The sequence below is a fragment of the Ctenocephalides felis genome, unplaced genomic scaffold (genome assembly GCF_003426905.1).
Source record: "Ctenocephalides felis isolate EL2017-DRISC unplaced genomic scaffold, ASM342690v1 CF-g0.4_SCAFFOLD_03571, whole genome shotgun sequence".
Classification (NCBI taxonomy): Eukaryota; Metazoa; Arthropoda; class Insecta; order Siphonaptera; family Pulicidae; genus Ctenocephalides; species Ctenocephalides felis.
Window position 1 is genome coordinate 34,752,442 of NW_020539725.1, and position 10,957 is coordinate 34,763,398.

Sequence of the window (10,957 nt, forward strand, 5' to 3'; positions counted from 1 at the left end):
TATATTTGACAATTCGCATATATATACACAGAATTACTGCTTTTTTATAAATGCAGAGTATAATTTAATATAAAAAATAAAATAATGAAAAATATACATACATGATAATACAGTGGGCTGCAGTTAAAACTGTGTCATTTCTAATGAGACTACCTCCGCATAAGTGTTTGCCGCGAACACGCAAGGATACCTGAATTAAATTTATTTATATAATTTTCTCAATATTTTTATAATAAAAAAAACACACACTGGCACATCATATTTATTTATTAACCTCAAACTGCTTCATAATTTTTGAAATTCTGCATTTGAGCAATTCTGAGCATACCTCGTTGATATTTTCAACTTTTGTTTGCCAAGATCTTATTTTTAATGAACGTGTCATTTGGAAAGCATTTGAACGCTTAATTAAAATGAATTATATTTTTTATTATTTATTACGAGAAATTAATACACAAATAATTATGTTGCCTGCCGAATGTTATGGAACTGTCTATATTATAAAAGCGTTAAGGGGCACAACTAGTGTGAAATTTTCAAAAAATCGAATTTTTCATATTTCGATAGGTTATACTTTGAAAAACAACATACCAAAATATTAAATCGATATCTTAGATAGTTTTTGAGCCACAGCCATTTAAAGAGTATATATATAGTATCTAGTATAACGATCATTTTATCTTTAAACGCGTTTTTCTCGAAACAGCATTTTCCGAATTTGCTGCAGTGATTATTCAAAAACAAATGATCCGATCACTATCGAATTTTATTTACATGCTCCATATATAGTTCTCCGTAAAATGAAATATCAATTTTTTGATCGGATCAAAAATCGAATTTTGGCAGTCCAAAAACGACCAAAATATTGGATAAAATTCGACTTCTTTTTTAAAACGCCGCCATTTTGTCAATTTTTGATTTTTTTTTATCGTAGTTCATTTCACAGACAATATTATCTAGTTTAACGAGAAGTTTTTTTTTTAATTTAATTTTAATCACTGCAGCAGTGAAGGGCCTTTTTTTCGCGCCGTTGGAGATCGACGATAACTTAAAAAATATTTAATTTTTTTCTTCAAAAATTTTACTTTTTTTTAATATAAATTCCCAAAAATCACCTTCTTTTTAGGCAGTTACACTAGTTGTGCCCCTTAAGAGTATATGTCACATCACATTAATTGAACTTGAGCTTCAAAAGTACTTAAATTTTCTCAAAACCATATTATAAATTTTCACACTCACTGCAAAAGAAAATTGACCTTCCACTGCAGGGCTTCCTCCAATAATTCTTGTATCGCCATTCTGTTCAGACCCGCACGTTTTTCCTAAATCACCAATTAAAATTAAAAACGTTCTTTTGATTTCAAACATTTTATAATAAAATTTAAAGTTTAAGCTAACTTAATATTTGAGTAACAATATCTAACTCACCAATTTGGTATATTACCACAAATAACGCAATAGCAATGGTGTATTTATGCATGATAAAATTAACTTTTGCGAACAGACTGATATCTAATCTATTGTCTACATTATTTATATATTTATGCGTTTATCAATTGTAGATAATTTATGATTCTAGTGAAAATAGGGAATTTTTGATAACTCGTAATTATTGAATTTTTATCAATAAGTTATAGGCAGGCATTTACATCTATTTGAGACTAATATAAGATTTTAATGATTCCGCATCGAAGATTCCGATTTTTGTTAAAGCATTCAAGCCACTGTCTATTTCTTGGATGAACTAACAAATTTTCATCCATCCAACCATCTGGATTTGATTATAAAAATCTGATAATACTTTGAAAATTACCTGTTGCACAATTATATCGGAGAAAAAATAAGTTTTTCATTAATGAGGTAATGAAAAACAAAAAATGAGGAAGTAAGATCTGAGTATTGAAAATATAATAAAACCTGATAACTAAAAATTAATCCCTGATAAAGAGAATTAGAGATAAATGCACTTATTATTATTGATGCACGTGCATAATAATTAGGGAATTCCAAGACAAAATGATGATAGTTCACCTCTGTTTAATTATATTCTTCCACTAATTGTTTCCTGCCTCTCCTATGTTAGTCGTATGTGATGGTTATCTTTTTGTCAAGTAGTATTTGATATCAAAACGACAATTATGTCATCAAATGATTAAATAAATATAACTAAAAACGCTTCATTTATTCAATAGTAAAATGATATAAAAAACGGAATACTGAAATGAATGAAATTATAAAAAATCTGTTGGGCACAGAACCAATTGGAAGACTTCAAACAAATATAGTTTTTTTAAGTTTTATTATTTTATATTTTGTTGATTTTATTAGCTTTCCTATGCAGTTTATTTTTGCAGCTGTTCCTGACACCAAGATTAGAAAATGTATTTATATATATGGGCGAGTCAAAATTTCCTTTTTTGTCGGTATTTTTCAAACATGTCTGTGACAATTTCAAAAATTTAAAAGCCATTCAATGATACGCGATAAGGACTTGTTGATTAGTATTGTGCGTCGATTCACCAAAAGTTTCTTTGTAATTAGTAGATAACAAAAATTTTCCGTCAACCTTTTATGCTGAAATTCCTGAACCGATTTTGAGAATTAAAGAAAGCTGTTACAAAATTATCGCTTTGGAATTGGGTCTTTTTTTTCGTAATTAATTTTTATTAGAAACTCTTTTTGATCTCTAAAATTTCGAGTCTAAATCAACATCTTGAGATATTATTATAGGTTTACAAAAAGTTGTTTAATTATAAAAATTCATGTAAGTGTTACAACTTATTAAAATTACATATGCTTTATATTCACTTTAGAACAAGTATAAAGAAGCAAGAGTAATTTTTTTATTATTAAATATTTAGTATGTAATAAATACAATTATTACAGTTACATATATTATATGTTTGTTTGAGATACATGTATTAATTGAAAATGGCATTAGACACTTTTTAGCAGAAGCGAAAGCTTTCTAAAATAAACAGCTAAAAATTTTGTCACTATTTTTAAAACTGTTAAATTTATTACACATAACGGGAAGATCATGCAACTGAATTGAAGCAAAATGATACATTTAGTTTCGAATAGTTTATTCAATTAATATTTCTAATCAATCAAAAATTATACTAATTGTGTCATTTTCAAATATTTATGAAAAATAAAAACTATGATATAAATATAAATATTTAGGTTCATGTTATTACACTTGTTACTCTCATGTATACTAGAAACATTTTGTTTGTTATCTGTTCTATCCGTCGATGTAGGAGTAAAAGTATTTGAAGTCGATGTAGGAATAAATGTATTTGATGTCGATGTAAGAATAAATGAACTTGAAGGTATATCGTCGCTTTCCTCCAGTTTACGTATTGTTGTATTGATCCAATTATTATAATGTGATATATTTGTGTAAACTCCTGGATAATCTGGATGTCCGCAATATACACCCCAAGAAACAACTCCTGTTAAGAGTCCGTCGCATACAAGAGGCCCGCCAGAGTCGCCCTGAACAATAAAATTGATAAATAAATCAATGATAAATTTACAATTTCAATCCAATAACTCAATATGAATTTTAATGTTAATTATGATTTCTTTAAAGTAACTTTCTATTTTTGCAAAATATATAACTATTAGATATATATGTACATGTGCGTAAGATGCAGCAATGCCCCCCAAACATTTCTGTAGCTCACGTCGAAATAATAAAACGATTTTTCCAGTAGAAAATGCTCTATTTAGAACTTGAATTCTTAGAATAAAATTTATCTAAAACATGTGCCCTATATTGATCCAAGCAAACCCACTTGTTTAGTCACGCTTACTTATATTTTACAATAATCACTAAACATTTTTATTTTTTGTATATCTCACGTGCTATCCTGAAAGTCAATTCTTGTTAGATTTTCACATTTGTAACTTCACTGACTGATAAAAAGTACATTTGTGCATTTGATGGTTCCATGAACTTTTTCATAGGATATAATCATTGCGAAATATCAGGATTTGCGTACGTGGGGATATAGCTCAGACGTAGAGCGTTCCACTTTCTTGCGAACTGAAAGGTCCCAGGTTCAAATCCTGGTGTCCCCGTTATTTTTTTTTGCTTTTAACTAGTTTACAATTGATTTAATTAAATTTTATATATATATATATATCATAAATTAAACTAGTGGTGTACGGCATAGGCCTTAAGGCAAATTGCTGAAACTTCCCGTACCATAACGAAATGTTCGAGGAATATTGAAAGTTTTCAAATAGATTATTATAAATATTGTAACATTGTTTAATATTTATAAGAATTATATAAACTGAATTGCAAAGTAGAATTTAAAAAGAAATCTGAACTATTCTCGATACACAAAAAAAAAAAATTCGAAAAAAAATATTTTTTTTAAAAGAAAAAAATTTTAAACAATTTTTTTTCCAAAAGCAATTATTTTGTTAAAACAAGCATAAAGTTTTTTGAATCATTCAAATCTGACGCTTAGTTCTCTCAAAAACTGCAATTTTTTCACATTCAAATCGGTTGATCCGTACGCCCGAAAACGTGGACGAAAAAATGCGGACATACGAAACACACACACATCAATTTTTTCTGAGGTATTCCAAAATTTTAGAAACCTTCAAAACGTAAAGATTACCTACGGGAAGTTAAAAATTACAAATAGCATTACTTATTTGGGTTGGGGCTAGTTGAGCAAATTTTTTACTTGAACGGATGTAGCTCCTCAATGATAAGTGTCAATAAATTGTTATACGGCTTGATGTATTTGTTGTTCATCACAAAAGTGTCAATAGTATTTTTAGGTAATAAGTAAAATTTAGGAGCTACAGCAAAAAGTCAAGTATGCTTAATGTACCCCATAGGTGGGGCAAGTTGATCACTAAAAAAGCATAATAAAACCATAGGTTCAATGGCGATTAGCGATGAAATAAAATAAGTGTTTAATAATCAGTTCTATATTTATAGTCTTTATTGACAAAGAAAACAAAATCTATAGTAATTTTCTTGGACCAAAAGTAGAATCAACAAAACAATAAATTATCTATAAGATTTACCAATAAATCTTAGGAATAATTGTACCATTATATTCTTTTTGTTAAAAATCATTATTTTTTTATATTATTACTCTTTACTTTATTTATTAATAATAATAATTTATTAATTTATTGATAAAACTCTTTATATTATTACTTTTTATATTTTTAAGATTTAGCTTAAATCTTAAAAAATAATAATAAATTTTTGAAAGTTAAGCAAGTTTAGCAACTATGCTCAACTAACCCCAACTCGGAATTATTAATAGCTTGGTTTTATAGTGTGTAATAGTGCGGTGTATTTTTGTGTAAATAATTTTCTGTAAGTATTTATCTGTAAGTATTTATCATTTTTCTTTCGACATTGATTATAAAATCATTTAGTTGTTCGACTGTATGACGGTCTCGACACTCGACGAAGACCGAAAAGTATGTTTAAATAAAGCTTATTCACAATTGATTAAGTTTTTTTTACTAGGTGTTACTGCCCTAATCAACATAACTCATCAAAATATTTATCAACACCAAATTCCCATACGTCAAAATACATTTGTGCATTTGATGGTTCCATTGACTTTTTCATGGGAAATAATCATTGCGAAATATCATGGTATAAATACATGGGGATATAGCTCAGCCGTAGAGCGTTCACCTCCAATCAGAACTGAAAGGTCCCAGGTTCAAATCCTGGTATCCCCGATTTTTTTTTTCTTTAGTAATGTGTACTATTTTTTCAATTGATTTATTTTCAATGATAATTTTAAATTCACTCTTAACAGCTCTTATTGTCCTATGAGTTGTTATGATTTAAATTGAAATATGTGTGAATAAGTGTGTGTATATATGTATGTATGTATGTATGTATGTATGTATGTAAGTACATTTGTAAGCATGTTTGCACTTTTAGTAGGAGTACGAGAATTATAAAGTATAATTTTTACCGAGCATGCATCTTTGCCTCCGCCTGGAAAACTGGCACACAGCATAGCTTCTGTTATGGAACTTATTCCGGCGAATAATTTTGAGCATTGAGCTTTTTCTACTATGTTCACTTTGACTTTCATAAGGTGCTCAGATGGTAACTTGATGGCCTTTGATCAAACAACAAAATTTTATGTTAGACATGATAAATGGCAAAATCAATGTGGGGTATGGATAACTGCAATTGAATGATCGTTGAGTTGTGAACAAATATTTAACATAACATTCAAACATTTTTTCCTACAAATGGTTCTTCTTACACAATATGCAAATGAATATTTTCAATCTAATGTTCGAAAATATTGGTTAAGCAATTACATTGAAAAAAATGTGAAGGCAATGATTGACTCAACAACGCAACCTTTGGATCATTTTTAGAATTTAGCTAAATATGTTTATTATTTTATAAATTTATTTATGCATATGTTTTATATAATAAATAAAATATTTACCTCGTTTGTTGTGCCCCAGCCTGAAACCAAGCACGAAGTGCCAGGTTTTAAGGTTTCTTGATTTCGCACAAGTATAGGCGCCGTTTTGTTTGAATATTCAAACTCACCCTTTATCTAATAAATGAGAGTCTGATGTGGTCATGCACTTACTGACTATTATCAATGTGGATTGTAAAATTCAATGAAAAGTGTTTGTTGTCTTTTGAGTTATCCTAGTTATAAAATTATAAGGCATTCCGACATTGTGAAAGTCTATGGTATATTTTTGGCTAATATTGCACGTGATCTTGTGCAATTGTATAATATTTATTGTTTTTACTTAAATTTATTGATTTGTGTACTTATCTTAATTTGTGTATTAGATCATTTTACTTAATTCATAATATAATGCCGTAAATTAGACCAAAGTGATGGTCTTACGTGGCGCTTCTTATATAAAAAAGTACTAAATACTGTCAAAATGTTATGTATTTCTTGTACGATCTTATGCTATATGTATACTATATATTGCCGATGTTCTACATTGTGAATCATTAAAATCATGTATATGACTTTACTTTCGTTTTAGAAATATATTTTGTTATTTAGTACCTTTATTATTGCTATATCATTCTCCACTAATATCGGATCATATGATTCATGTTTGACTATATCTTCGACTTCAAACCGAGTACTATTATGAGATAAATTTGTAGATCCTGTGACAACAGAAAGATATTGACGTTCATATATGCAACAATGTGCTGCAGTTAATACGAATCGATTTTTTATAATGGTTCCTCCACAGAAATGACCGGAAGGTGATCTTAACGACAACTGAAAAATAAATTATTATTAAGATACAATATATTTTTTAAAAAAGATGTATCAAATCGAAGCAATGAGATGAAAGTCCTTTTTACTCTTATTTTCACATTTTCTTTACTGTTAATTCATGAAAATATGTTCTTGCTCTACTATGATTCGAGAACATTTTTTCCAATTTCCTTATGTATATATGTAATATATGCACGTACATGTATATTGATTTGGCATATTTTACAAATATATTCAAATTTTTGGACATATATTAAGGCTTTATATATCACCTGATATGGAACCTGGGTAATATCAACTTTAACTCCGCCGATGATTTTAGTTTGAGATTCAGTTAAACTGCTAAGGCATATTTCCAAGCATAATAATAAACCTAGAATTATTTATCACTAAGTGACTGTGAAATTTAGTTACTATGAGATATAAACCTAATAGTTATTATGAAAATTATACCAAAATATGTGACAATTAACTTGCTTCTTTCCATATCTGGAAAATTATAACATCACACTTGCGATTTGAACCAATTCGAAAGATTAATGTTTATTCCATATTCATATAATATTACTGCGTTAATCGTATAAAGATTTTATAACACCAATGATATCATTGTAAATTGACATCAAATTATTTAAATTATACTAATAAAACATTTTTTTATCAGTGTTAAGATGTTTATTAGGTATATAATGTTTAAATAACTTTATGTTGAATTGATTGTTCCAAAACTATTGTGCGGAATTTTTCCATAATGTCAGGAATACTTTACTTGAGATATATAAAGTAAAAACACAATAAATTCTTTTTCTGGATTACATATGTCTTTAGAAAGAGTATGCTTCTAAGAAAAAATATCAAAAGGTTTTAAAATATTATTCACGACCGGTACTTTTTACCAATGTATATATTTATATATTTATTGTTAAACCTATCTTCTGAGTTTTTTTTATTGTTTTGTTAGGTTTAACTTAGGTTGCTTTCCACTTTTTAAATACTACTTGAATTGAATCTAATAAGTTTTAAAAATAAATATAAATAGTTTATTTAAAAAAAATATTTTAAATAAGTTTAATTAATGCTTGCTCATCTTAATAAAAAAAAAGTGGCCAAGGTGCTAGTTTACAAAGGCAATATGTAAAATATTCGGAAATAGTTAGCGATTTGTTCATATATATGATATGCATTTATAAACAAATGAGTTTTATATACCTTTCAACGATGAAACATATGGCTGTTTTATACTATTTATATTTATAACTATTTTATATTATTTATACACGATTTTATACATCCATCCAAGGATTTGCAAAAGGTAACAAATTACTTTGATTTATAATTACAAATCACGATTCAAAGAAACCTAACTAATTTATTAATCACTTGATCACTTACAGTTTTTTGACATACTAAACGTTTTACAAGTAAAGCAATATGATTGGATTGGAAACACGAGGATATTCTATGCATGGCATGAAATGTCCTAATTGGACTGTATTTGACAAGATACAGCAATACAAAGAGATTTTGGTGTTAGAAGAAAAGGACATAAAAGTTTCCAGGTATGAAAAGAATAAACTAGAACGAGGCGAAGAAAGACAGTTAGCCAAAATACGAAATATAGTAAGAAATAAACAGAACAGTTTAAGAAATTTTTTAGAAAGTGACCAAAGAAGGGTTTGGTCAACCTTAGCAAATCACGAACGTATACAACGTGCATTCGGAAACCATAGTTCGGCGGTTGTGTCTGAATATTTACAAAAAGAAAATAATCACAAACGAAAACAATTAGATCTACTAAAATATCGTAAAAAGCAGCTTATGAAAAGTTATAGATCTCTAGTTTCAAAAGCCAATGATTTGGAGGATAAAGTTTTAGTTGAGCGTGCTGGTATTAAAACTGCTATCGAGAAGAAAAGACAATTATTAGCATTGAAGGTGCAAAATAACAGTATGAGAGTGATAGCAGCAAAATATATCTTTTATTCTTATGAAAAAATTCTAAAAATCCTTAAGAAAGATGAAAAGTATTATGAGATTGCTCTAAATAGCTTAACACGAGATTCTGTTGATCAATCTAATTTGATCGTAGCAGCCACCAAAATGGGTCAAATTGCTACGGAGCATGTAGATGATCTTAAAAACGAATATGAATCTATAGAAAAAGATATTAGGAAGAACATGACAGTTAGAAACCAGACTTTGGTTGAATATAGAAAGTTGCAAGAAGATTTGGATAAAAATATTAAAATCTTGCTTCCGCCTGGTGAACAACTTTACGATATTGTGGAATCGGAACCAGGAACGCCCCCTGAAGCTCATCTAGACGTTGAGCTAAATAATTTCAAGACTGTTCTTTATGAATTTGGTCAAAGTATTGGAGTAAAAGCTGACAACGAAATAATGGATGAATGTAAGCGTAAAAAGTACGTAAATGAACATTTGAAAATCAAAAGTGATGATTTGAAAGAAAAGGCCCATGACTTATCAAAATATGCAATTAACTCTGAATTATTATTGGGTTTGGTGAAACATACATATAACCAAGATAAAATTGCATACTTAGAGAAGAAGAAATCACTATTATCGTCGATAAAACATGAGAACCAAAGACGTAAAAATGCTCATATGTCAAATAAAAATTACTCTGAATTGTTATTGGAATCTCGTATTCGATTTCAACATATGAAAACCTTGTTGACAACTGTTGGTGACGACGGAGATATAGAAGAGTCACATGCAGAATTACATACACATATGCCTTTAGTATTAAATACTCACATACAAGATCTAACAGAGATTAGCGGAGAAAATACTGGAAAGTTTGAAGACTTGTCACTGGTTTTCACCGAAGTTAAAACAAAGCTTAAATTATTACATGACAATTTTGAATCCCATGAAAAATTTAATACATCTGCAGAATTATTTTATGATCGGTCGACCAGAGAAGATTTTTCATGTGATCAAGAAGTAAAATTAGATCTTTTGCAAGGGATATCATTTGAGGACAGTTATATACCTACAAATGCGTCTATTAAATTGGAAAGTGCTCGAATAGTTAGGGATAATACTATAGACGAACTAGTGATAGCAGCGCAAGAAGCAAGAGCCAGGAGGCGACCAGGATTAATTTTTAGGAAATATTTAAAAGAAGAGAAAAGAAGAAGAAAACGTAATACTTGTGCTTTGTGAATTTCACAAATTTGTAATTAAAAACAATATTAAAAAACAATAAACAATGAATGACAGATAATAAGAACTTATGAGTTTTAATGAAATCATAAGATAATTATGAATAATTAGAATATTACATTCTGCTGGTAATAGGGTTGTCTAATCTTTTTATTCACTATGTTAAATGAGTTTATGTTTGTTTCACACAACTCAACATGGTTACTAGTTAGATTTATTTTATTTTAATTTTTCAAATTAAGAACTGGGTGGAAGTCTGTAAAACATATTTATATAACTTATCAGTTACCTTTTAACATTTAGGAGCTCTCAAATATACAACTAAGAAACTTAATATGAATATAAAATTTTTAGAAAAGTCGTATAAGCTTTATTAAAAACAGATATTTCTATTTGTAATTATAATTAATGTTCAATGTTTCTATTATTATTTAACACAACAATAGTTAACTGATTATTATTATCCAACGAATTCATAAATT

At 28.2% G+C, this 10,957-nt stretch overlaps 1 non-coding gene across 1 annotated transcript; it reads left to right on the forward strand.

Annotated features, from left to right (window-relative positions):
- Window positions 1-5,659: 5,659 nt before the first annotated feature.
- On the forward strand, window positions 5,660-5,736 carry Trnaw-cca. The gene is given in 2 exon segments: window positions 5,660-5,695; window positions 5,701-5,736. It is a non-coding gene; the product is annotated as a tRNA-Trp (tRNA).
- Window positions 5,737-10,957: the final 5,221 nt, after the last annotated feature.